The sequence below is a fragment of the Equus przewalskii genome, chromosome 7 (assembly GCF_037783145.1).
Source record: "Equus przewalskii isolate Varuska chromosome 7, EquPr2, whole genome shotgun sequence".
NCBI lineage: Eukaryota > Metazoa > Chordata > Mammalia > Perissodactyla > Equidae > Equus > Equus przewalskii.
The window spans coordinates 14,690,735-14,716,477 of NC_091837.1; the positions used below are offsets into that span (position 1 = coordinate 14,690,735).

At 37.7% G+C, this 25,743-nt stretch overlaps 1 protein-coding gene and 1 pseudogene across 4 annotated transcripts in view; both read left to right on the forward strand.

Annotated features, from left to right (window-relative positions):
* SPPL3 (signal peptide peptidase like 3) overlaps positions 1-25,743 on the forward strand; it is a 121,818-nt gene that overhangs the window by 50,210 nt on the left and 45,865 nt on the right. The window lies entirely within an intron of this gene.
* LOC139084984 (U2 spliceosomal RNA) lies at positions 22,461-22,572 on the forward strand (annotated as a pseudogene).

A 25,743-nucleotide genomic window follows, 5' to 3' on the forward strand; every position in this document is an offset into this window, starting at 1 on the left:
CAGTCTTAAATTATTAACCAACTCTTCTTGTTCTAAAATTTAGCGAACTACTAATTAGTCAACTTAGCTGTTAAAAGAATTTCATAACAGCTAGAATATAGAATTAGCAAAAACATAGGGCATTTAAAATTACATTTAAAAACTTCTAGGTCATCTGAGGAACATTTCAGAAATAATGTATGCAGTTCCATAGAAAGAATTGTAAGTTTGTTTTGTCTTTTTGAGTTTCCAATGCTGGTAGAGAAGTGATTTTGTAGACTTTGAGGAATCTAGGTTTTAATGGATAGGACAGTATTTTCCCTACTAATTTAACTATGGAACTCTTTTCCACAAGAAAAGAATATTTTGAAAAACTAAGATTCCATGGGGTACATTTTGGATAACATTGTTGTAGGCCATATTTATTAGTTAAGATTAGGTTTAACTATATGTAATAAGAAAAATGCGAGATAATAGTGGCTTATACAGGAAAGAACTATAGAAAACAAAAACCTCTTGTGTTTTGAAATGCAACTAAATACATATTTGGAATTAAAAAGAGCTCAGATTTTAATATATTTCAGCAAATCTAAGACTATTGATTTAAAATGGACCATTATTTTTGTGCCACTAAGAAAGAAAGAAATTGCTGCCAATTGTAAAATACTCTCCAATTTCAAAGATGTTAAAATATGGGAAAAGCGTGTTTGACAGTGTTAACCTTTTTCATGTCTAGCTTTTGTCTCCTCCCATTTCTATCTAGCCAGTTGAAGGGATAATTATTGCATGTAATTGAGAACTGTTTGGTGAAATGCAAATAAACTAGGCAAAAATAATGCACCATACTATTAACAGTAGCACTTGTTAACATCCATTATATACCCAGTTAATATTTTGTTATAAAGCTGAGCTAGCAAGTTTTAAAATATTACTACTCTGTTTCAGTTATTTTTTGCCATATAACAGCCTACTTCAAAACCTAGTAGCTTAAAGTAGGCATTTTTGATTGATGTTGTAGAGTCACATTCAGTTGTAAAAAAAAATACAGAGAGATCCCATGTACCCTTTGCCCAGTTTCTCCCAATGGTAAGTTTTGCAAATCTGTAGTGTCATATCACAGCCAGGATATTGGCGTTGATACCAGTTTTAACTTGTACTCGTGTGTGTGTGTTAAGGTCTATACGGTTTTATCACTTGTGTCTGTCTGTATATCCACCACCATAGACAAGGTAGCAAACAGGACTAACAACAAAAGTACCCTCATATTGCCCTTTCATAAGGATACTACATGCCCACCTCCCTCTTGGTGCTGCCCTGCCATCCTCACTCCATTCCCTAACCTCTGGCAACTACTGTTTGCTATTTCCAAATTTTATCCTTTCAGAAATACTATATTTGCTCACGATTTGTGTGCATCTGCAGTTGAGGCGGGGCTCAGCTGGGATGGTTTGTCTTTGCTCCACTTGTTAGCTGCTGGACTCTGTTTAGACTGGAAATTCCAAGATGATCTGTTACATGTTTGGAGCCTTGATGCTGGCTTTTGATTAGGGTGTCTGAGTGCTTGTTTTCCGTGGCCTCTCTCATGTGGTCTCTTCTACAGGGTCTGTCTCTCCACGTGGCTTCTAGTTTCCAGCAGTGGAGCCTGGACTTGCTTGCATGCCAGCTCAGGGCTCCAAGAACGCAAAAATGGAAAGTGCTAGCTCTCTTGAGACCTAGGCCCAAAACTGGCACAGCCTCACTTCTGTAGCAGTCTGTTGGCTGGAGCAATCCCAAGGTAGCCCAGATTCAAGGGGAGGGGAAATAGACTCTGCCTCTTGTTGGGAGGAGCAGCAGGTGCGTGCAGAGATAGGAGGCATTGTTGGTGGCCAGCTTTGTGGACAGTGTGCATGCTCCAGATTAGATAGTTGGGATATAGGAATGATGGCTCATGTGTGTGCTTGGATCTAGTGTGTGTTGTAACTATTACCATACTTCATTTTGAAATGTGAATTAGTTTGAATTCCATAAAAACTACAAAGAATATGATAAGATTATATAGTTTTCTCCTATTAATGCCTCTTTCAGGTAGAACAGTTCCTTTGCAAGGCAAGTTGCCAGAGTTGAAGTTATCGACCAGAACTGAGGATTCCCAAGGGGTCTGTGGTATTTGCAGAACAAGTGGTTGCTTGAAGTGGCTGTTAAAAGATGTTGGGAATGGTTCACCTCTCTTTTAGCTTCCCAGGCCAGCTGTTTTCTTGTGATCTTAAAACAGCAGGGGCTTGTATACGTAGTTCCAGATTTCTATAATGCTAACTTTGAGAGACTGTACAGATTTTCCTCTTTTCATTAAGCCTTTTAGGTAGGATATTGTTTTTCAAGATATTTTTAACTTCATAAAAAAGCTCTTTTAAGAGGAAATAAGGTTGTAGAAGGAAAGAGACTCGTTTCAGCCAAGAATTTGAAACCAAAAGAGCCTTTTCTCTTAAGATTTATTATTTCTTTATTTATTTATTTTTGAGGGATGAACCAATTCCCATCTTTTAATTTTGTAATATAATGGTATTTTTATTTATTTTTTAAAAACTGAGGTTATGATAGTTTACGACATTGTGAAATTTCAGTTGTATGTTATTATTTGTCAGTTACCATATAGGTGCGCCCATTCACCCTTTGTGCCCACCCCTCACCCCTTTCCCCCTGGTAACCACTAAACAGTTCTCTCAAGATTTTTTTTTGACTATGATATGTTACATTTCCTTCATTTTGTTGTGAGAGTGGTAGTAGGGTGGGTCAAAGGTTAGTTCTTGGACTTGGTTGGAAGAATTCTTTTTTTTTTTTTTTTTTTTTGAGGAAGATTAGCCCTGAGCTAACTACTGCCAATCCTCCTCTTTTTGCCAACGAAGACTGGCTCCTAGCTAATATCCATGCCCATCTTCCTCTACTTTATATGTGGGACACCTACCACAGCATGGCTTTTGCCAAGCGGTGCCATGTCCACACCTGGGATCCAAACCGGCGAACCCTGCGCCGCCAAGAAGCAGAACGTGCGAACTTAACTGCTACGCCACCCGGCCGGCCCCTGGTTGGAAGAATTCTTGATCATCTGTTACACTGTAAGGAATAAGCTTTCTTAGAATTTTTGGAATGAGAGAGAGCTAAAGAGCTATTGCTGCTGAGGGCTGTGTGCTTAAAGAGCCTTTAGTAAATCATGAGGATGATTAAGTATAGTTGTGGTTTCTAATATAGAAATGAATTTTTTCACTGTTTTAGAACAATATGTTATTTGACTGAGAGTTTCCTTCCTTTCTGAGTGATAACCGATTTCAGACTTTTACTGTTCACTCTGTGTGACACAATTTGTTAGACATCATTAAAAGAAAGAATAGGGTCCCTGTTTTCCAGGAGATTGTGATCTAACGGGGCAAATAAGATGTACACAGATAGCTGATATATAATACCAAGGTGATAACCTCGAAGTTCAAAACAAGGAGAGAACATTACAGACAACAAGCTAAGCTACCTGAACCTCATTTCCCCCCTGTAAAATGTGGTCTGTTTCTCTTCCATCTCTAAAATACTGTAATTCCGAAATGTATGTTTCACTTATTAGTTAGAGGCTTATACTTACTTTATAAGATGTATCGTATTCCATATGAAGATAGGAAAGATTTATTACTGTGTATTTTTAACACGTTTTACCCACTGCGTGTACACAGTTGTGGACACTTGTTTTATTATTCATTAATGAAACAGAATTACAGAAAGGGAAACACAAGCGGTTTTTGTCTTTGGTTAAACCAAAGTAGTTCAAGACCTTCATTTAGTGCTTTTCCTATTAATACTAAGAATAATACAGCTGGTCCCTGTTCACTGATAGAAAAGGAGAATGAATTTAAAATTATAGAAAGAAGTTGCCACCTAGACAGTGGGGAAGAAATATCTCCCTTTGTTTTAGTAGACATTTCTAACTTCTTCTTTGGCAGCGTCCATGCTCCTCTTTACTTCCCACCTCTTGAATGTTAGGTGTTCATGTGGAAGCTGTTTGTGGCCCATCTGTCATCTTGGCAGTCTCTCAAAGAGTACTTCACAGGGCAAAATCCCCTCCGACCACCCCCACTCACAGCCCCCCCAACCCCTGTTGGAGACAACGGAGCTGACTTCATAGACCATTCAGCCCCTCTCACCACTCCACTGCCCTCTTGTTAACTGCAGCACAGTTGGCTTGAAACTGGTTGGCACACATAATTGTGCTGAAGAGATCAGGGAGCTACGAGGAGTAAAAATGAACTGAAAGATTCTCATATTAATTAGCTCGGCTGCCTGTTATGAACCCAAGACTTTTAAAACTCCATCTTTGGTGAGATCTCCTTTGTTTCTGCATTCCAGATTGTGGTTAACGTAAAACTGGTTCTAACTGAACTCATTAGCTAAGAAGAATTTATAGGCCAAATACTATAATTTCAGGAAATGGTGATAAGTAATCTTGTGAGATAAATACTGTTCATCTCATTGGGATTAAAGGAGAATGTATATGCAAGTTTCTAATCCTTGACACATGTTTATTGAATCTTCACAGATCAGTGCTATGCAGATTTACTGTCATTTTCCATATGTATGTGTTAAGATGAACTCTCAGTCCTGAGCTCTGGCCCCACATTTGCAGCCCAGTTTAGTTACATAAAAAAGTGAATCTCACTTAAATAGTCCTCTGTCACTTGAAACTCAGCATTGAAAAAAACCCCTCCTTTCCCTGTCCCTACTCTCATGCATCTATCTGTTTCTCCTCCTCTGCTCCATATTTTTGTTCTGTAATACCATCCTCTCATTTACCCAGCTTCATTCCTGTTTCTCTCTTGCTCCCCTATACCAGGTCAGCTGCCAAATGCTCTTGTTCTCCCTCTTAAAATGTTTCTGGTATCAGCCTTGATTCAGGTATTCTTCCTAGAGTATTACAGTAGCTTTCCATCTAGGCTTTCTCCTGGTCTCTCTCCTTTTTTAAGGCCTGTCTCTGCCCAGCCATCTGGCCAACTTTGTTTTCCTCTATTTTCTTTCTGGTCCCATGCTCCAAGTAAGCTCCAAGTACTTAACACACCCCACACTTCCCTGTCATTATTGCCATCATTCTTATTCTACCCTTTGTTTCTGAAAGGTTGTCTTCTTACTGGATTCCACGTATTCAGATCCTGCTTATCCTTCGAGAATAATTCAAATATCACCTCCTCGGAAGAGGCCATTTTGACCTGTGTGATTGGAAGTAGTCTCTTCCTCCTCTCCTGTAGCTGTCTGTTCCTTTTTTTTGAAATTTAGATCTCTCTGGTTCATTCAAAGTTATTTATGTGCATTTTGTCTCCTCGCTTAGATTATAATCTTGAGGTTAGGAGCCGTGAGTTATCACCCTATCCCCATAGTGCTGATGTAGTATCTAAAGTAGGCTCTCATGCTTTGGAAGGGCTCAGTAAAACATCTCTCTAATACACCGTTTTTAAAGAGGCTTCCTGTGAAGTTCAGATCTCTGATATGAAACCACAGTGTGGAAACAAGCTCCCTGTATTATAGTGAACTCTGAACTATTGTGAGGGCAAGCTTGAGTTCTCTCCTTGATTGTGAGGATTTCCAAGTAAAATAATTTTCATTTTTATTTACGTAAATGTGACTTTTTCAAATAACCTGTTTTCTTCAAGAGGGGACACACACCTGTATTTTTTTTTTTTTAGTGTTAGAGCCAGAAAATAATAGTATAAGGCAAAAACCAATCTTTCATAATCCTCTGGGGATTAATTGTCATATTCCTTAGTATACTGCCTAAATTTTGGTCATTCAAACCAAATTTTAGGTACTTGGTGTTCGACATATCTTCTGTTTTTAGAAATGTTAAATGCTAACTTTATGTGTATAAAATAGGAATAATGATGGTAACTTTGTCACAGGGTTATTTTGAGTATTAAATAGGCTAATTCATTTAAAGCATTTAGCACAGCACCCCATGCATATTAAATGGTCAGTAAAACTAAGTAGCTGTACTTATTATTAGGAATTACAGTTTGAGATTTCAGATTCTTGGTGGTATAAAGGCAAATACTGCTGCTGGTTTTTCTGTTTTGAACTGTGCCAAGTAGTTTCCTAGGAATTAGATTAGCCCTGAAATGTTATGTCAGCTGAGAATTTTGGTTTCTAGGTGACAGTGCTGCAGTAGGAAACAGGACTGGCTCTCCCTTCAGAGAAAAAGCTTTCAGTGGGAATCCATAGTAGCTTTTTTGTTTTGTTATCAGATTCCTTCTTCCGAACTCTCAGATTAAAATGATAGCCAATGTGAAGGAGAGAATAGAGAGCCTCTGCACAAAGGATCAGGAGCTGCAGAACGTTAGAGGAACTGACTGCTTGAGGAGATGGGAGGAATGAAAAGCAGTTTTTGTTTTGTTTTTGTGTATTAAGTACATGCTTATTAGTGAAAGTGATAAACTTCTTAATAGGAAAGGAAAGCTATATCAGAGATACAGGTGGCTGAGACATGAATTCCCAAAGTATCTAACCTCTCCCTCACATAAAGAATGTGGTAAACAGTGGACATAATGAGTGAAATATAGAAATAGTATCATGGAGGAATTTCTTCTAGAGGGGTGTAAGTGGGACCTGATTAAAGGAGCCATAGACAGTGGCCACATTATTCCCTTTTGTAAAAGAGGAGCATGCTTACCTTGGGGGTGAGAGCCAGTAGAGAAAAGAGGAGAAAAATCTTTATGAAAATGGGTTAAGATACAAAACACAAATCATAAAAGAAAAATTGGTAAATCAAACTTCATCAAAATAAAAACCTCCAGGGGGCTGGCCCTGTGGCCGAGTGGTTAAGTTCGCGTGCTCCACTGCAGGCGGCCCATTGTTTCGTTGGTTCGAATCCTGGGCGCGGACATGGCACTGCTCATCAAGCCACGCTGAGGCAGCATCCCACATGCCACAACTAGAAGGACCCACAACCAAGAATATACAACTATGTACCAGGGGGCTTTGGGGAGAAAAAGGAAAAAATAAAATCTTAAAAAATAATAATTAAAAAAATAAAAACCTCTGCTCTTTAAAAGACATTGTCAAGAAAATGAAAAGACAAGCCATGGACTAGGAGAAAATTCTGCAAAATATGTATCATATAAAGGACTGCTAACCAGAATATATAAATGACTCTCCCAACTCAGTAAGAAAACAGACAACCCAATATAAAAAATTGCAAAATATGTGAACAGACACTTCACCAAAGAAGAGATACAGATGGCAAATAAATACACAAAGAGATGCTCAACCATCATTAGTCATTAAGGAAAAGAAAACTGAAACTTACATTGAGATACAACTACGTACCTATTATAATGGTTCAAATTTTTTTTAAAAATGACTGTAACAAGGGGCTGGCCCCGTGGCCGAGTGGTTAAGTTCGCGCGCTCCGCTGCAGGCGGCCCAGTGTTTCGTTGGTTCGAATCCTGGGCGCGGACATGGCACTGCTCATCAGACCACACTGAGGCAGCGTCCCACATGCCACAACTAGAAGAACCCACAACGAAGAATACACAACTATGTACCGGGGGGCTTTGGGGAGAAAAAGGAAAAAATAAAATCTTTAAAAAAAAAAAAATGCTTTAAAAAAAAAAAATGACTGTAACAAGTGCTGATAAAGAAGTTGAGCTGCTGGAAATTTCAAACAGTGCCAGTGGGAATGCAGAATGGTACGGTCACTTTAGCCACAGTTTGGCAGTTTCATATAACCCATTTTCATAAAGTTTTTTCTCCTCTTTTCTCTTCCAGAAGCTTTATGGACTTCAGTTTTCCATTTAAGTCTATGGTCTATTTTGAGTTAATTTTTGTATATGGTATGAAGTTTTTCTTTGTTATGCATATGGATGTCCAGTTGTTCAAACACTGTTAATTAAAAAGAGTGTTCCTTTCCACTTGGCATCTGCCAAAAATCAATTGATCATGAACTCGTGGATTTCTGGAATCTTTGTTCTGTTCCATAGAATAGTATGTATATTCTTTACCAGTACCACACTGTGAATACTGTACTTTTATAGTAAATAGTGATATCTATTCATAAAATTCTCCAACTTTTTTCCCAAAATTGTTTTGGCCATTCTAGTTCCTTTGCTCCCATAAAAATTTTAGGATTAGGGGCTGGCCCCGTGGCCGAGTGGTTAAGTTCACGCGCTCCGCTGCAGGCGGCCCAGTGTTTTGTTGGTTCTAGTCCTGGGCGCGGACATGACACTGCTCATCAGGCCATGCTGGGGCAGCGTCCCACATGCCACAGCTAGAAGGACCCACAATGAAGAATATACAGCAATGTACCGGGGGTCTTTGGGGAGAAAACAAGAAAAAAATAAAGTCTTTAAAAAAAAAAAAATTTAGGATTAGCTTGTTGATTTCTACAGAAAGAAATTTTGTAGTTTTCAGTTTTATTGATTTCTGTTCTATATTATTTCCTTCTACCTGCTTTGAGTTTAATTTCCCTTCTTTTTCTAGTTTCTTAAGGTGGAAGCTTATATCATTGATTTAAATTTTTTTTCTTTTCCCATTAATAATTTAATGCTGTAGATTCCCTTCTAAATGCTGTTTTAGCTGAATTTCACATATTCTAATATGTTATGTTTTCATCTTCATTCAGTTCATGATATTTTTTAATATCCCATGTGATCTCTTATTTTGATCCATGGATTATTTAAAAGTATGTTAAGTTCCAAATATTTGGGGATTTCACAGATTTCTTTCTGTAGGTGATTTCTAATTGAATTCCATTGTAGTTCGAGAACATATTTTGTATGATTTCAGTCCTTTTAAGTTGTTTTTATGGTCTAGGATATGGCCTATCCTAGAAAATGATCCATGTGTACTTCGTTTACTCTTAGCTCTTAGAAGGCACATTTTGATCCGAGATGCAACTTAATGATCTGGTCTGAGGTTGGGGGAACAAGCAAAGTTGAGGAGGAGTACCGTGGAATGGTTTAGAGTATGACTTCTGGATCTGGAGCCAGACTGCCTGGATTGGCATGCTAGCTCTGCTTCTTCCTTGGGCAAATTAGTTCATCTCTCTGAGCTTCCGTATCTTCATCTCTAGAGCTGATAATAATAGTGCCTTCCTCATAGGGGTGTTGTGAAAGTGGAATGAGTTAGATGTAAACAGCTTGAACAGTGTCTAACCATAGTAAGAGCCCCAAAAGTATTAGCTATTGTTATTGTTATTATAACAGCAGCTTTATTTCTTGGTCTCGCAGGCCTTTTGGATAGGGTTTTGTTTAGATACTTTTTAAAGAATTACCCCCCTTTTATAGGTTTTTGTCATGTTTATTATTTATGGGCAGCCAGGTAACGTTTGTTTGAGTGTTTGTGGCACCCGTGTGTAGAGGAAAACTGAAAGTTTGGAAAAAGCTGCGTAACTCAAGCTTTTAAAACACTGTAATTTAAACTCTAAACAAGAATTTGACTCTTACTAAACCAAGTTTCCTTTGAAAATATTCTCACAAGTGGCAGAAGTCTCCAACTATAGAATAGAGTCCAGCACCCTTTATAGCTACCAACTAAAAATAGTCTTTTCTTAGTGTGACTTTCAAATTTTGACATTCATCTTATGAATGTCTTACTTTTTGTCAATATTAAAAAATTCATTAGAAAATTCATAAGTAAAATCAACCAAGGCTTCTCATTCTTGTTTCAGTTTCTAATAGTATTTTTTATGTTGGGTTTTTTTTCCCACTCCTGGAGTCCTGGGCAGTAGTTATTTGATCTGAGTCTTTTTTAGAGGAGTGAAAGTAGATTAATTCCAGCTGAAGACCTCAGTCATTGATTCTTTGTGTACATCTCTGAGAAAACAAGATATTAAATATTCTTGTTATTGCTAAGGATGGCAGAGTCCTCTCCAGACAGCCGAGTGTCTGCTTTTTGGAGATATTTAGCACAGAGTACTTTAGAGCTCTGAGCTCATGCTGTCTGGATTTGAATCCAGACTCTGTCACCTACTAGCTTTATAACATTGAACAAATTATTGAACACCTGTCTGCTTATCAGTTTCATCATTTTAAATTAGGGATAATAAAAGTTACCTATCTCAGAGTGGTAATGAGAATTAAATAATGAAATCAAAGTATCATATAATGATACTTAGCACATAATAAATGCTTAACAAATGTTATTTGCTGTTATTATCGTAGTTGTTATTATTTGTGTTTAGTTTCTGAATCAAGAGTTAGTGACCAGGTTTTTACCTGGCTTTGTGTTGGAAAAAAGATTCCTTCTTTTAGAGCAGAGCTTCCCAAAGAGCGTGCTATGGAACATAAAACCCGTTGGGTGCTTTAAGGAAAAAAGGAGCAGAGGATAAGTTTTGTGTTATGAGCTTTAGGAAGTTCTTAAAACAAAAACAAAAACAAAAAAAACCCAGTAGTCAAAACCTTCTTGTCCATCACTGCTTTTAGTCATTCAGATCAATTAAATTACATAGGAAAATTTTGTCGTATAGAATCTGATTTGGAAAACACTATTTAAAAGGGGTTTTTTGGGAAAGATATTGAAGTTTGCCAAATATTTTCCTGTTATTACCCTGATTTTTGTCTTCAGACATTAGCCCAGCTGTGACTGATTTTATTAAAGTTCTGTCTTACCATTTCTGTTCCCTCTGAGTCACTAAATCCTCAGTGTAATCAAGGCAGTTGTGAAGTAGACACTGCATTTTTCTCTACAAGGGGTTGTGCTATGCAAGCTCAGGAGTAGAAGTTGGGCTGCTTTCCAGATGAGGGTGGGAAGGGGTTAGGAAAGTCCAAGTCAAATATCACCTTAGAGTAAACATGTGTTTATAATATCAGGAGAACAGCAACAAAGCTTTTTATGGGAGTTGGGGGACTTGACTTTTATCGCGTGAAGGCTACACCATAAATTGCCTTTTACAATGAGTTGATAAATGTTGGCCATTTTTAACATGCTGTTACTAGAACCTTACTCAAATTCTGAAGTCAGTCTCAGCACCCCTAGTCTTAGATTCACTATAAAAATAGATTGGAAATAGAATAAAAGGTAATGTCAAAACTTTCAGAACGCTATAAGCTTTTGCTTTTGAATATATTATTTGGAAACCTTGCACTTTACTAATAATTTGGAGGCAAATTAATGAATTAACTCCAATTTAGTTTTAAGACAAACTGTCTGTGTTTTTCCATTGTGGACTTACACTAAGTGTAGGTATGCCTTTTCCTCATTCTCTGTAGTAATGTCGAATTCAGATAAAATCCAGTTAAATAAATTGGGGTAATCAAATTGAAACAAAAACGTTAGCACTTGAAAGTGTAGTAGTACAGGTAGAAGTGAAGGAGGATGGAGGGACTGAGTAGGCAAATGGGAGCACATATCCCAGTGGGAGATAAGAAGAGTTTAACCTCAATGGGAGTTCACATTTCTTCCCCCACCTCTCTAATGTAAGCATCCCTAAGTCACTACAGTGACTCTGCATAGCTTGGGGTCTCTGGGGAAAGAACGGGGCCCTGGGGCTGACCTTGATTTGTCTGCTAGAAGATGACAAATAATTGTATCTGCAGTCAGTCCTTGATTATTTGCACTAATAGAGGGAAGCCTTTATTTGGGAAATCCAAAGTGACAGGTATTCAGAATAAACAGAGTACTTTAGAGCTTCTGGACTCAAACTGTCTGGATTTGAATCCAACTCTATCACTTACTGACTTTGTAACCTTGAGCAAGATATTTCACTTCTCTATTCCTTAGTTTACTCATAGGTAAATTAGAGATAATAAAAGTTAACTATTTCTTAGGGTGGTAAAGAGGGTTAGAGAACAAAGTTATTCAGAATAAGCTAGACCTTTAGGAAATGTTAGCTCTTACCTCCTGTGGAATTAGTAAAGTAATTTTCCTGACTCTTCTCGTTTCATCATCCCTTAGCTGAAGAATTTGTAGTGATTCTCCTGAGCAGTAACTTATGTTAACACTCCATCTACCAGATAACTTCATTGGGCGCTTAACTCTGTGAGATGAATGATAATATCATCACTCTCATTTTCCAAATGGCAACATTGAAGACTGGGAAGGTTAACTAACTTGCCCAAGGTCACACAGTTGGTGAAGGACAGAGTCGAGACTTGAACCCCGGATGTCTGACTGCAGAGCCTGTCCTCTTAAATGCTCTGTACCACCTCACAAGGCACTTGTCTCTCCACTCCACGTTTTCATTAACCCAGTTCCCATTATTTTATTAGGTCTTTATCCTCCTCAAGTCCAGCTAATTTGGTGCATTGCCATCTTCTTACCATTATATATGCCATCTCTTCTGCTTAAAATACCTCCCTTTTTTCAACCAGGCTTCTGGGAAACCTTCCACAGTTCACCTCACTCAACTCTTAATATCTTTCTTTGGCATCTTTACCTTGCTGACTTCCACAGTACTTAGATATTCATTATTCTTTGAAGAGAATTCAAGTGTCCCTTTTTATATATTCGCTTAACATAAAGAATTTCTAACATGAGTTTTATAAAAGTAGGTGATTAATTTATCTTACAAAACCAAGCTTTGAATTTAAGGAACTTTCAGCTTGAGATACTTCCAAACCCACTCTCGTCTTTGAACCCATCATTCCTTCTTCACTTCATACTGAATAACTAAGCCTACGTCCTATCATATGGAGAAGACTGAGACCTTCTGGTGTAAGTGCTCTGACAAAACCTCATCTCTATTTCAGCCCATTATTGTTTCTCTGACCTTTCTGGTCTCAGTAGAGAAGGTGTTGTTTCTCCTCCCTAAAGCTACCCCTTCTTTCATGTCTTCTCTAGAATCTTGCCCACATAATCATTTCCCTCCTCTGATTATCCTTAATCTTACCTTCTCTTATGAACTTCTATTTTTCCTGTATTCTGAGTGGCATAGACCTTCCCTATCTTAAAAAAAAAGAATAAACCAAGTCCCCCTGCTTATCTTCCACATTACTATTCAGTTTCATTTCTGTCTTCTACTGCTAGATTTCCTCAGGCAATGAGGGGGACCCACTTCTTCTGTTGTCTCTCTGCCCGCCATTCTATTGAAACTGCTCTATCTCTTAATCAAACCAAATGGCTAATCTCAACCTTCATGCTCTTCTGCATATATTGAGAGGTAATATGGTGTGATGGTTAGAATTGTGGACCTTTGGAGCCATACTGACCATGTTAGCATTCTGTTTCTATCTGTATAACTTCGGGCAAATTTCTTAGCATCTTACTGCCCCAGTTTGCTCAGCACGTGTACTCAGCATTTAACACTTCTTTGTTACGTCGCAAAATGATCATTTTTCTCAGCTCTAAGCTCTCCCTGTAGTAACTCCTAATTTCCGTTTTGCTAGCTATTTAGGACAAATGAAACCAAAGATTAAATGCTGAGTGGAGTGGTCTTACTGTCAAAGAGTGAACCCAGTCCAGCATGGAGTCTAGGCTCTGAGAGATGAGGTTGAAGGAGGGGAAATGGGATGGGGCTTTTAAAGTCAAAAGACAGCAGAGCATCTCAACTCCTTATTAGGAAGGTCAAGTGTGTGGGTATTCTGATGGCTGGTGCTGGTGCTGTTGGGGCTTGTTGATTAGGTAAGCATTGGGCCAGGTGGAGATGGTCTGTGTCCGGAGGGTTCTACCTTGGGTTGTGACTTGGCAACCACCTCTGCTACATATAAGAGGTGCCCGACAGGATTTTGGTGCCCAGTCAGGTGTCCACCACTGTCAGCAGGCTAGGTACTCAGGTCAGTGTTTGTCGTACTTAGAGAAATTTTGTCTCTTGTCCTTCTTTCATTCCCTTTGCCTGGTGTGTCACCAGATCTCATTGGTTCTTCGTTCAAAATATAGCTTGTAACTGTATTCGTCCTCTTTTTCCACTTCTTACTAATCTAGGCTTTATCACCTCATGCCTAGATTATTGTTAGAGTCCTACTTGATCTCCTTGATTGCGGTCTCTTCTGTACCTCCATCTACATTGAAGATTTCTACTTGATTGATTTTCCAAAAATATTACTGTATCATTTTTATGATTTTAGTCCACTTAGGGGACCAGCCCAGTGGTGCAGCAGTTAAGTATGCATGTTCCGCTTCCGCAGCCCAGGGTTCGCTGGTTCAGATCCCGGGTGTGGACATGGCACCACTTGGCAAGCCATGCTGTGGTAGGCGTCCCACATATAAAAAAATAGAGGAAGATGGGCATGGATGTTAGCTCAGGGCCAGTCTTGCTCAGCAGAAAAGAGGATTGGCAGCAGATGTTAGCTCAGGGCTAATCTTCCTCAAAAGAAAAAAAAAAACAAAAACTCCAGCAGATGAAATCCTACTGACAGGGGCTGGCCGGTGGTACAGCGGCTAAGTTGGCACATTCTGTTTCAGTGGCCCAGAGCTTGCTGGTTCTGATCCCGGGTGTGGACCTACGCATCACTTGTCAAGCCATGCTGTGGCTGGTGGCCTGCATTTAAAGTAGAGGAAGATAGGCACAGATGTTAGCTCAGGGCCAGTCTTCCTCGGCAAAAAAAGGAGGATTGGCGGCAGATGTTAGCTCAGGGCTAATCTTCCTCAAAAAAAAAAAAATCCTACTGACAAACTTAGAATCCTAGTACACCATATTTTAGCCTATTCACTAAACAGAGCTCATCTTTCACTTAGTCTCTCTGGAATTTCACTCTTCTGTGAGACCAGAGAAACTTGCTCTTATTGATATTATTCTCCCTATATACCCTCTTCCCAGAGGATTATAGTGACTTTTACTCCTTTTCGATTTCTCTCTCCTCCTCTATTCTCTTTTCCCTCTCCCAAACCAAATTCTTTAAGGTGCTCAATAAATAGATGCTATTTAATATTTTATAACCCACAGAAAATATTACTCCTGAATATTTCATCTGCAAATTCAGTTCGCTGAATTGGGGACTGCTTTTGTTACAACTTTTTTTTCAGTGTATTACAATTGTTTTTTTCAACCTAAATAATTAACTGGCTTGATATATAACTTTTCACTTGTTACTTTAATAAAACTTGATTATTTTGGATTGAACAAACTAAACTTTCTAAAAATGCATTACAGTAGCCGCTTAAGTTTTTTTAAGCTGTCTTTTCAAATGAATTAAGGTGTGGAAGTTGCTCCTGTTTCCTATGTGAAAAGCAGTGTCAGTAACGAGATAACTAACATTTACTTGCAAGTAGCATTTAGTGCTGAATCAAGATCTCAATTGACCTGATTATGTGACTAAATAAATCTTGAAATATATGTGTAATTGTAATGTTGGTGCTTTTAAAAGTTTAAGAAAATCTTTAAATTTGGCTCTTTGAAAATAAATTCTACTAGATGGGATGTTACATTTAACTGTAGAACATAAGCTTGTAGCATTTAGTTAAAAATAAATGAAAAACATAGCCAAATGAGAAATGACAAACAATTCTTTATCTTTTTTTAACATGTCCATGATGATCCTAAACACAATTTAAAAAATTTTTTATGTTATTTGAAAATGCAAATAATGCAGAAATGTGAAATAGTGAGTCCCATTTTTAATAGAAGTGGGATTACATATATATTGGTCTTCAGCCTGCTGCTTCTTATAACAGTTTTCCATGCTATTCTTTTAAATTTCCTCATGGTAGAGTGAATTATACCAAACACAATGACTATAGTAAAAAGAAAAAGGTTGATTCACCTCACTATGTTTCAGTAACTTCATCTGTAAAAGAGGGATAATAATGTAAAGCATTTAAAACAGCACTTACCACACTACTCAATAAAAGATTGTTGTTATTACTTGAGGAGGGAATCATCAGCCTATCTGGATGGTAACTGAAGACTTGACAGTGGACGGTATCACCTAGAGAAAATGTGTGGAGTAAAAAGTGAGGAGAACTGGTGACACAGCCCTGATGGGCAGAGGAAAAGGAGACTAAGAAAGTTTGGAGCCAGAGGGATAGGAAGAAATCCAGGAGAATATCTTGGAAGTTGGGATAAAATTGTTTCAAGAAAATTTAAGTGGTCACTGTTGTCAGATCCTGCAAAGGGTCAGAGGGGGTGTGTCAAGTAAAATATTGACTGAAGTGTTTATTAGATGAAGGACCAAGATTGTTGCTGATCTTGGGGAGAGCACATTCCATAGAGTATTACGGGCAGAAGCCAGAATGTGTCACGAGGACACCAGAGGAGACGGCAAATACAGCCTGAATCCCTGGAAGTTTGGACAGCCTTTTAGGAACTGGCCTTATTAACCTTTCTGGCCTTTCTTCTTTTCACTACCCCTCATCCCCCAACACACACCTAGATGCTTTTGTGGGACTATATTCTAGCTCTTGCTCTCTTGTATCTAGCCCAAGTGAACTACTTGACTATGTGTAATCTCTCAGTAGGCCATACTTTTACATAGGCCTCCAAGCTGAACACCTACACCTGCGCTACACCTTCTCCAATCATGGCGTGTGATAGCCTGTTTACTTCTCTGTCTCCCTGTTAGACAATTCTTGGTGGGTGGTAGGGGTAGGTCTTTATCTTGGAGTGCCAGGACCTAGCAGAGTGCTAATTTAAATAGAGTCATGCATGCAGTGATGCATAAGATAGGATGGAACAGTGACCAGAAGCAGTTATACTAGTTGGAGCTTGTAACAGACATTAGATATTGCAAGATGATGGGGAGATCTGTTTGGTTTTAGATGTGTTGAGTTTGAGGTGACCGTAGTATATGCCGGTGGAAGTACCCCACAGGCATTGGAGATTTGTAACTGAAATTCGGTCAGTCTTAGAAACTCCCCTTGTTCTGGAACATCCCTTTTGAACTTCTCTGGTTTATCTTGATAAAAGTAATGGAAGCACTGTGACTTAAATTGTTAGGTTCCTTTTTGCTTATCCACAAAAATAGATGTGTCACTGGGAGAGGTCAGCTACTAGGAAATAACTAAATGTCAGCCCGTCACTTCCATTTTTATAAGTCATTGGAAATTTTCTTCTTAAAGTTCAGATTCGGGAGTCTTAGGGATGCTTTCAAGACTTTGTTTCTAGAATTATTTCTAAAGCTATTATCAGCACTAAATGGCAGAGAATAATCTTTTAATGAGACTGATATGGTGAAAATCAGTTTGCTATAAAAATCAGGTTTTGAAGAGCAATGTTAAAAAAAATCACCTTTTTTAAAAAAAAATTTATTGTGGTAAAATAAACATAGCATAAAATATACCAGTTTAACCATTTGTAAGTATACAATTTGGTGCCATAAAGCACATCCACTTATGTTGTTAGGCAACCATACCATCACTACTATCCATTTCCAGACCTTTTTCATCATCCCAAACAGAAACTCTGTATGCATTAAATAATAATTCTCCATTCCACCCCCTCCCAGCCCCTGGCAGCCTCTATTCTACTTTCTGTCTCTATGAGTTGTCCTATTCTAAGTCACTCATATATAAGTGGATTCATTCACTATTTGTTCTTTTGTGTGTAGCTTATTTCACTTAGCAGTGATGTTTTCAGAGTTCGTCCATGAAGTAGCATATATTACCATTTCCTTCCTTTTTAAGGCTGCATAATATTTCCTTGTATATGTACCACTTTTTGTTTATCCCATCATCCATTGATGGACACTTTGGTTGCTTCCATCTTTAGGCTGTTGTGAATAATGCTGCTATGAACATGAGTGTACAAGTGTCTGTTCCAGTTAACTGCTTTCTGTTGTTTTGAGTGTATACCTAGGCCTCACTAAGTTTTCTGGCCACATATCCTGAGAGAGTATTTAGTATTCAGGAACAGTTCCTTTATGAAATATTAATCCTGACCAGCATGTTAACATAAATTTTTGCACATTTTTAAGGAAATTTATTTAGTTTAAGTTCTAAAACAGTCTTGGATAGTGATACAAAAATGTCTTCAAAAACTTCATTATAATTTTCTTTTCTGAAAATGAGTCCCTCGGTCAAATGAAAATGCATAAAACACTTTATTCCAGCTGTACCTTTGTACTTTGAGGAAACTAATTGCCTAGTTTTTCCCTTGCCTTATAAATATGTCTGTTACAGCCAATCTAGAGCTATTTTTGGCTGCTGGTGTTTTAACTTAGGAATCGCAATTATGTTGCTGGATGTATGCTCACATCACACAAAAAAAATGCACATGTTTTGAAATTGTAGTATGAGGACCTAAGAGAGTAACTCAAGAGAGAATTGAAGCATATTGCCATGGAAGTCTTCAATGTGGAGTCTTCTTTCTGTTTGACTGAAATCCCTGCAAATCCTTTCTTATCCTCCAGGAAATAAAATGTGTCTGAAAACACAAAATGACTCCAGATCATCTTCACTGCCTTTCTTTCATAGGAATTTGCTCAGTCATGAGATTTTGTATTTCTGATGGAAGTAATTACTTTTTCACTGTACTAGCTTGGTAAAATGTAAAATATTAATAGTACTTCTCATATATGTTCTTTCCGTAAACTGTTTGGTGCTAATGAAGGGATATGAAGAATGAAGATTCTTTGTTTCTAATTCAAAGATATTTTAATAATGGAAATCCACCCTATCTTCATGGTGTGACTCGGAGATATTCATGATTATTGCTAGCCTGTACACACACACACGCTCCCTTTTGTGCAAGATAGAAAATAGTGTCTCCCTAGCCAGATAGGCTCGGGCTCATAAATATCACATTTGTGAAAGGAAAAGATGCCCCTCCCATCAGATGGCTGCATCAACCCACTAGGACTCAAGGTTCTGCTTACCAACCTGTTGCCCACAGTGTGGAGATGCATCCCCCAGGAGGAAAGGCTGGACTGTGTTTTAACACTCAATGACCCTCTGGGCCAGGTGCCCTTGTGCAGTTACAACAGTATACAGCAAAGGTCAGCCAGCTTTTTCTGTAGAGGGCCAGATAGTAAATAGTTTGGGCTTTGTGAACCATACGGTCTCTGTCACAACTACTCAGCTCTGCCAGTGAACTGCTAGAACAGACATAAGCAATACCTGAATGAATGAGTTCGGCTGCGTTTATTGCAATAGCAGTAGGCCATAGGTTGCCTACTCCTGGTGTGTGGCAACCCATAGCACTTCCCAAAGCACTTTCTCTATTAAAATATTATGTTCTGCCTCCTTGCATGGTAGATTGTAACCTTCTTAAGTCACTGACTTAATTCACTTTTTGTATCTTGCATATAAAGATTAAGTTTAAAGTACCATTGGTTTTCTTGAGAAAAACACTTGTGCAGTCATTTGAGATGCTAGTTGAACTAGCTAGTTTTTTCTTGAAACACCAGCTTTGCTTGAAGAATGACTAGTGGACAAACTAGAGTTATTCGCATTTGGGTATTTGGCAGACAGATAGATTCTCAAAAATGAATAAAGTGAGCCTGTCACTTGAAGGGAAAAAAAGAGTTTTTGCCAGTGATAAAATTTAACCCTTTAAGTGAAAATTAGAATTTTGGAAAATTTGTATCCATTATCATTAGCCTCAGAACTGATATTAACAAATGTTTTCAGAAATTATATAATTAAATGTGCCAACTTCTAGAAGAGCTGAATAACTCAGTGAACCAATACCTTCCACATGACCAAAGCATGATGTTACAGAATCTTTCACGGGTAAAAAAATCCCTTCAAAGTACAACATAGTCCATTGGATTTTAATGTAAATAATTTTTAAAAAGATTATTGATATGCTTTCAGATTCCACCCTGCAGCTAACCTTTAAGAAATTACCACTTGTTGAATTTTAGGGTAGTATCAAAGAAGAATATCTTCAAAAATCTGAAAAGATTATTAAAATATCTCACCCTTTTCCAACTACGTATCTGTGTAAGGCCAGATTTTTTTCCCATAGAGTTCAAGCAGAGCAATGTATGGCAACAGATTGAGTGCAGAAGCAGATAGGAGAATTTTTTTATTTAAGCCAGACGTTAAAGAGTTTTGCAAAAATGTAAAAGAATGGTAACTTTTCTCAGTTTTAATTTCTAATGTGGTAAGGATCAATAGCTATAACCCACAGGAATAAAAGCTCTTAGGGGGTCCTCAATTTTAAGAGTATAAATGATCTCAAGACCAAAAAGTTTGCGAAGTGCTGGTATAGAGCGATTTCTGTGCAGGGTTGGAATAGTAGTTGCTTGGTTTGTTGGGTGGACAAGAATGCTTTCATTGTATAGCTGGAAGGCTGACGCATAGAACACGTTATAGAACAGTACTCTCTGTGTCTCTGTTTGGCATGATTTTTAGCAGGATATGTGTTATAAGCACTTGCTGGTAAAGCAGCTAGAAATAGATGTTTGACTATAGAGCAGTTACTAAAATCCTGCATGATTCTAAAAATCTTAGGGGATAGATATAGTCTTATATATGAGAGAACTTTCTGGTAGCTCTCTGTCTTCACCTGTTAAGGCTTGAGGGAGTGTAGTTAAAGAATCAGTGGTTTTCGTAATGACCATATAAAATATTTCAACTCAACAGCTGATCTATACTAATGTATCACTTGGCAAAGTCTTCAAGTTTTCTGTACATTTGACTAACGTGATTTTGGCATGTCTCAAATGCATGTATTTAGTTTCTTTTTGCATTTCAGTAAGAATTCCTTTATTTCAGAGTGTAGAGTAGTTCTTGTCTTTCGTGTGCGTCGAGTCTCTGGAAACAGACACTTCAGTAGGAGAGTCTGAGGGCCGACACATTTCTATTGATTTTTTGGGAGAGTCTGAAATAAGATCTCTGGGCTTTGATTTCATAGACGTGGCCAGACTACCCACCCTTTTCCTTGGAACACCTTTCCCTCCTTGCCTCCCCGATCCTAGTCTTACCCCAGAGCCCCAATCCCAATCCCAATTCCTGTAGTAAAATCTTAGGATCTCTGTGTACTTCTGAAATGCTGATGAATCTTATTCCAGTTCTTGTTGTGGGCAAAGAGGATAGAGAGAGCTGTGGGCAAGGCCTTCTTCCTGCCCAGCGTTATCAGCAGTGGAAACCTTCAGACATTTTTGAAACAGCTGTATGCTTATTTTTATTAGCTTGTAGAGTCGGTAAAAAGTGAGCCTACTTCAGGAGACCAAGGGCATGTTACAAACATTGGACAAAGCAATCTATTTGGCAAAGAAAAAAAAAGAGCTTGTGAGTTAGATCCTAGAGCTGGCTAAACATTTTAAAAAGTGACCCAAGAGAAGAGTTTCCACTGGGTTGATTAAACCAGCCAGAGATTCTATCCTCATAATGGCTTACCTTCATCTGTCTCTACTGGTATAATGTAGGACTTAACATAAACCCCTTTTAAATCTATAAATGTTGGATGATAAGGAAGAAAATTAATATTTGCAGTTTATAGCAGCCTGGAAACAGTGTTGTCTTTGTGCCAGTTTACCTATAATATGTCAGTGACCAGCCAAATGAAAGACAGTTGTCTATGAGAAGATATTTCTGGTAATATGTCTGTATCTTTGAGGAAAAACAATGTGAAACCTAGAATCTTGAAAATAAAAATTAGTTGGGCCTTCAAGTTCATGTGGGCCAACAGAGGATTTTATAGAGACCAGAAAGAGGTAAAGGCTTGCCCAGGGAAGATCAAATGGCTAGTTATGGTATAATTAAAGATAGCAACTGGAACCTCCTGACTCCAAAGTTGTCATCAATTTGGGGTAGATGATGAAGTCAATTTGGGAGACTGGAGTTAAGCTGTTAGGCTGTTTATGTTCAGAACGGCACCTGACTCTTCATCTGAAAAATGGTGATAATCACACAGGTCTACAATTCCCCAAACCCCAAACTCGGAAAACCCAGGGTTTTTCTGCAATTCATCTGGAAGAAGAACTTGATCTAAACTGATGTGAGGCTATTTGCAATCTTTATTTATCCTGCTTAAGTAGTGTGACTATTCATATGTTTTGCTACAGAAATAGTAATATTTGATTATAGAGTATTGCTTCAGATTCCAGTGAGGGTGTTTTCTTTGTAAACTCCAAAAAATTCTGAATTCTGAAACAGATCTCTTCTTAAGGTACTTTTTTCGATAAAGGGTTGTGAACATGTAGGACTTACCTCATGGAATGGTTGTGAGAATTAAATGCTCAGTAAAATGTTGGTGTTGTTGCTCTTAGCACCAGTAAAACCGGAGAACCCCAGTTTTGAAATATAACATGGGTATCTTTCTATACAGGCATATGTCAGTGCGGTCACGAAAACTTCCTGCAGTGATGGAAATAGTCTTTATCCGGCCATCCAATACGGTAGCCACCAGCTATTGAACACTTGAAATTCAACAAGTGCAACCGAGGAACTGAATTTTCGATTTAATTAAAATGGCCAGATGTGGCTAGTGGCTGGACAGCACAGCTCTGTATAATTCATTTGAATTCATGTTCCATTCAAGCTTTACTTTTCCCTTTTTTGTAATTATGTCTTTGTATTGATTAAGATACAGCATGCCCCAGCAAATTGTGTATTGGCTAAGACAGCTAGTGTGAGAGGGAGAACTTGTGTTTCAAAGTACATCCTAGGCTTATCATCAGCTAGTAGTTCCTTCTGTCTCCAGGGTTTTTAAAGACTTAATAATCGCTTCTGGGCCTTTTGACTAAGATCAAGTATAGTATCTGTTCTTATCAGTTTAAAGACTTAATAGTAACATGTACATATTTCTGCTTGAACTTGACACAGGCAATCGTTAATGAAATCAGTTAAGTGATTCATAAAATATAATGCATCTATGCCAAGGAGTCCCTAAACTTAGAGAATTTAAGTGGCAAAAAGTTCCCTGGTAAATTTTCTGAAAGAAAAACTTCATGGTAAAGTTGTTTTAGGAGAGCAAAATGTTCTAACATGCTCAATGTTAGTAATAAAATGTGCTAATATGTTCACATTTGTTAAGCAGATGTTATTTTCCAAAAATGATTTCTATACACATTTTAAATGTAATATAATGTGTGATACCAATGTGTTTATAATTCCTCTAGGCTGTATAGGAGGTGTTAAAGTACAACTGCCAAAGTACAAGACACAGTTCTTCTTCTTAATGCTGTTTTCACGCGAGATTTGAGTGTGCAGTACCATGATGTGGGATTCCATGGTAAAGGGGCAATTGAAATGTGTCTGTCTTCACTAAATCTTAAATTGACTAAAAAGACAGGCACAGGCAGAGGCATCCATTTGTTTCTGTTGTTCGTTTGTTTTTCTTTCAACAGTCTACCCTCCTAATTCAGAAAGTTAAGTAAGGTGAAAAAGTTGAAACATTGGGAGATACTCTTGTTGTTAATATCTCAGACGTGAGAATTTCTAGACAGTGTTCATGTGATTACAAGTTGTGTTCATTGAACCTAGAAGATTTCTCCTCATAAAAAAGAAAAAGAAGAGCGCTTTCTATATTGTCAAGTTTTCCAGGTCTTAATTTTATAGCAAAAGGCCAGTAAGGCAAGGCAATAGAAAGAATAGCTCCCGATACATAGTTGAGTTTTAAAAAAGAGGAAGTAACAGAAGAACATATGTGTTTCCCTATTTATGGTGTGCATACATTCTGTACACACAGTTTATGTGGAAGAATACATACACTAAATTGTAAATGGTGTGCACTCCTAGGGAATGGAGAGTGAGCAGGAGGGAGGAGGCGCTTGTACTTTTTGCTTTATATACTTAGCTATTACTTGAATTTTTACAGTGAACATGAATTATTTTTGTAATTATTAAAAAAGAAAATTCAGGGGCTGGCCCCGTGGCCGAGTGGTTAAATTCGCGCGCTCTGCTGCAGGCGGCCCAGTGTTTCGTTGGTTCGAATCCTGGGCACGGACATGGCACTGCTCATCAAACCAACTATGTACTGGGGGGCTTTGGGGAGAAAAAAGGAAAAAAAAAATAAAATCTTGAAAAAAAAAAAGAAAATTCATAGTGTTTCAAAAATGCAAGTTGGCTAAAATTAATTTTAATCCATGTTCTGTATTTTATAATGAATTATTTTTGTTAAAAGACTTTTTGTAAAACCTTCATAATGATAGTTTGAATTGAAAATATATGAAATTTCAAATAACACCATGAAATAACTTATAACTTCTAATTAGGTGATATTTGTTACAGTTTGCAATGTTATAACTTCTATTAAAAGTTTTATTATAAATTATAAAATACCATGAACTATATCAGGAGTCAGCTTTAAGCAGATTTTCTTATATAGACTTATTTGAAGAATAAAACTGTTCAGTCTAGAAGAAACCATTAAACATCAGAACATTTTTTCTGAAACCATACATTTAGTTCTGCAGTGGTTAACGTGCTTATTGCCAGGATGTGGAGATGAGAACTGGTAGCCCTAATCATCCTCTTCATAAGATATTTTACACATGGTCAGGCCCTCACTTGAAAAAGACTATGAAGAAAGTCAGTGACTTACAGGATGGTTGACCACGCAGACTAGAGTACAGCACAGAGGATCTGTGGAGGAGGAGGAACGGGTTTAAGGACAATTCAACCTAGACTTCTAGAAGTCTTAAGTGATGAGTCTCTGGAGTCTCCACTGATTTGAGAGATGCAGCAAAAAGAATAAACAATAGTATCAGACCTTAAGACACGGAGTTGGGAAGTTTAGGCATTTAATCTACCTTTTAGGTAGTGACAGTATGCTTCATAATATAAAGGGTGCAGAAAGGCCAAGTCATCCAAGTAAACACTGTCAAAAAGAAAAATTCCTCAAAAAAAAAGCTGCCTTTGTTTTTTATAGCTCTGGAGTCTGGAAAAAATTTAAATTGTTTTTTAAAATGCCTGCTAGCCCTTAATCATATGAAAAACTGCACAACCTCACTTTTTATTAATTTTAAATTTTTAATTATATCAGAAAACTAATTAGTGCAAGTGAAAACCACATTGAGATACCAATTTTCATCTGTCGGTTTGGTAAAAATTGGACAAAACTCACTGTTGACAAGGCTTTGGAAAACAGGTGCCCTAATCCATTACTGGTGAGAGTGCAAAATGACATAACCTCTCTGGAGGGCAGCTTGGCAGCAGCTATCAAATTGCAAGTGCATTTCCTCTTCAATCCAGTAATCTCACTTTTAAGAACTTTGTTCTACACAGATATGTCATTTCATGTGTATGCAATGCAGTTATAATTTACAAGGCTCTTTATTACAGAATTGTTTGCAACAGAATTTTTAGGAACAACCACAGTATTCGTCTAAAAAGCATTTGTTTTTTAAAAACAAAAACCGTGGTGTATCCACACAAATGAAATACTATGCAGCTGTTTAAAGAAAATAAAGAGAAAGATCTTCACGTACTCATATAAGAAGATCTCTAGGCTATATTGTAAAAAGCGGGGTGAGGGTAGAGGAGTACAGAGCAATGTATTTAATAATCTACCTTTTATATAAGAAATGATGACAAATAATATATGTTTATATAGTATATTTGTTCCTAATAAAAATGGTTATCTAAAGAGGACCCAGGGGGGAACTAGATGGGAGTGCGACTTCTCAGTGTGTACTTTTTTATATATACATAATTTTGATTTTTTACCATGTGAATATGTGACCTATTCCAAAAAGTAATTTTTTTTTTTTTAATTTTAAGAAAATGTTCCTTCAGGGGGCCGTCCCTGTAGATGAGTGGTTAAAATTCCACACACTCCACTTCAGCACTTCAGCAGGCTGGGTTCGGATCCGAGGCATGGACCTACTCCACTCATCAACCATGCTGTGGAGGCATCCCACATACAAAATGGAGGAAGATTAGCACAGATGTTAGCTCAGGGAGAATCTTCCTCAGCAAATAAATGAATGAATGAATGAATGGTGAGGCGGGGGAAGAAAATGTTCCTTCTAAACAGAGGTCATTTGTTTTCAGAATTTTGAA